Genomic DNA, 3,306 nt, shown 5'->3' on the forward strand with positions numbered 1-3,306 from the left:
GAAAGGCGCTTTGTTTTTTTTTTTAATTAAAACGAATAATTATTGAATTAATTATTGAACAATGAATACTTCCTTTGTTTTCGTCTTAAGACAAAAATACGTTTTCATTTCTTTTCTTCGTATTTATATATATACGTTTTCATTTCATTTCTTTGTATTTAGATATATATTCTATTTTCAATTTCTGTCCATTTTTTTTTTTCATGGGGGGGGAGTGATTGGTTCTGCCTCTTTATTTTTATATAACTCATATACGTATTTAGGTACGTACGTACGTTTGTATAGTGCACCTGAACCCCGTTTCTTTTTCCTCTCCCAGCCACAACGCTCCAGCCAGACTCGGCAGCCAGCTTTCCCTGAACCTCCACCCCGGATCCGTCGGCCAATTGCTTTGGATTTTTCCTCCCCCATATTCTTCCTCCCTCCCTTCCTCCCTTCCCTGAGATCAATCGTCTTCTCAGCTGCCCGTCCGTCCTTCCTTCTGCTCACCGGGACTTCGCTCGCTTGAGCGAGCCGTGGGGTTTTTCCACCTCGCTCCCCGTCCCCCTCACCGTGGACGCGCCCTGGCCTGCTGTCCTTCCTTTGGGCTGCCCTTCCTTTGGTGGTTTTGGGGCTGTTGGGTTTTTTATTCTTTTTTGTAAGGCTGTGGGGTGGGGCAGAGATGCAGGGCAGAGGGGAAAGACAGATATCTAACACCACCAGCCCCATGGCTGCCCCATGGCGTTTGTCAGTGCCCCACTGTTTCCCCCATAGATTCGGTGCAGGGTCCCACATCAGCCCCGTATCACCTGTGCCCCGTACCTGAACCAGAGCTGCCCCAGATCCTTCCCCACATCCGCCCCACGGATGCTTCACGCATCCCTATAGAGTTCTCCCCCCCAAAAAATACCCATTCCACGGATACCTCATGAAGACCCCATAGTGCCCCATCCAAAACCATAGAGCCCCGTAAGGACACACTGGGACCCAGGGTCCCCCAGACACCCTATAGAGCCTTACAGAGACCCCTTAGTGCCCCATGGAGAGCCACAGGGAACCCACTGTGCCCCACAGGGACCCTAGAGATAACACTGTTCCCCACAGAGCCCCATTTCGGACCCCATAAAGAGAACATTCTGCCCCATAGTGCCCCACGGAGACTCGGTAGAGCCTTAGAGACCCCTTAGTGCCCCACAGAGATCCACAGGAACCCCGTTGTGCCCACGCAGCGCCCCACAGTTTCCCATAGAGACCCACAGGGATCCTTTTGGGGGCGGGAGAGGGGCTGCACGTCTGCACGCCCGTAGCGCCTCGCTTTCCCGACTTTCCATTTTTTCCCGCTCGCGGCGCCGACCCATCTCCCCGGCCGCCCGGTTCTTCCGGGAGGTCGAGGTCCCGCCCCATCAGGCGCTTTTCCGCCCGCTCCTCCCCGAGCCCGTGCGGCGGCCCGCGGTGGCCGTGACCGACCCCGAGCTCCCACCGCTTGGCCCCTTTCGAGTGCGTACGATTTACCTCGGCCCGTCCGCCCGCTCTGCCCGGGTCCATCCGCAGCACCCGCCGCGAGCCCGGTGCGGCTTAGGTCTCAAATACCCGACCCAGGACCGCGTCGGGAGTCAAAGGAAACAAACGGGAGAGCGATGCCGACACGCAACGGGCGCGCTCCCGCCCGACTGCGCCACACGGCCGCTGACAAGATGGCGGACGGTCGCTTCCGGTTCCGGCTCGGGAATGTCGGGAGGGCTCCGCCCGGCCCCTGCTGGCCCCGCCCTACTCGCGCAGTGGCGGCCAGAGGGCGCTGCTGGCGGGGGCTCGCCATCTCCGGCCAGGTCTACTCACACTCACCCGAAATCTCATCGGCGGCGGTTCCCGTGCACGCACACGGGATCTCTGACCGGGACAGCCCGGCCCCGCAGCGAACCACGGATCCCGTACTGCGTCTGCCAGAGTTCGCTCCCGGTGCAGCTGGCATTCCCTGGGCCAGGTCTGCTCGGCTCCGACGGAGTTGAGCGCTCCGCTGCGGCTTGGAGATGGCACAGCCAGGTGGCTTGCCGTCTCCAGCCAAGTGTGCCCGGAACCGGGAGAACCTCTCGTGCTTTCCAGACGGCGGTGGCGGGAGATTACAGCGCGTGTTTTAAAAAACGCCGTCCACGTCTACCCGGCAACAGCCGTTCCGCGCTAACCCGACCGGCGGCGGTGAGAGCTCGCTGCCCGTGCTCCTCGGAAACGGCGGCCACGTGTACCCTGCTAAAGCCGTCTCAAACGTTTGCGTCCGGTGCTCGATGCCGGTGCCGCTTGGGAATGCCGGACCCGCGTTCCCAGCTACGGCCGTTCCGGTCGCTCGTCGCGAGTGGCGGCGCCGGCGGAGGGAGGTGTCAGCCGGGGCGCCGCGCGGTCTCCGGCCACGTCTACCCGGTTTCGACGGAGATGACGTACCAAGCGGTGTTGCCTAGAGGGTGCTCCGGGGTCGTCGTGCAACGTCCGGCCACGTCTACCTCGCTTCGACGGAGTCGAGCGCTCCGAGGAGGCGCCTAGAGTGGTGGGCTCGCGATAGCCGGCGGGGCGGCTCTCCCGGGGCCGTCGCCGCCGGTGCGGAGCGCCGCTCGTGGTCGGGACCGGAGCGCGGCCGGACGTGGCGCCGCCTCTTCCCCCGCCGCGTAGCGCACGTTCGTGGGGCACCCGGTGCTAAATCATTCGTAGACGACCTGATTCTGGGTCGGGGTTTCGTACGTAGCAGAGCAGCTCCCTTGCTACGATCTATTGAGAGTCACAAGCTTTTGTCGCCGCGCCGTGACGCGTGGCCCCGGAGCGGGGGAAGGAAGGAAGGAAGGGGGCGTGTTCCCCCTTCTTCGGGGTTTTGTCTTCGGACCGCCCGACGCCTTTTTTTTTTTAATCATTTATTTATTTATTCGCACGTTTTTTTCCTAAAAACATCATTTTTTTTTTTATCAATTATTTTTTTCTCCTAACATGTAATTATTTCAAATATTAATTTTTTAAATTTTTAAGAATTATTATTTCAATATTTAATATCTGAAAAAATATATAATATGATATAATGATAATATCTTCGATATTAATATTTCATTTTTTAATATTAATAACTATATAGTTATATATTGTACGCATTACATTATTTCATAATTATGCATATTATAGATAATTATCTTTTAATTTACTATATTAAATATTGTATATAAAAATATTAAACTTTTATTTTTATAAGTATTTTAATAAAAATATTAAATTTTATATAAAATATTAAAATCTATTATTTATTTTATATTTATATATTTTATATATCATTATATTTTATTTTACATTTTAAAA

Source organism: Cyrtonyx montezumae, unplaced genomic scaffold (genome assembly GCF_038088225.1).
Source record: "Cyrtonyx montezumae isolate F1298 unplaced genomic scaffold, pur_monq_1.0 scaffold_49, whole genome shotgun sequence".
Classification (NCBI taxonomy): Eukaryota; Metazoa; Chordata; class Aves; order Galliformes; family Odontophoridae; genus Cyrtonyx; species Cyrtonyx montezumae.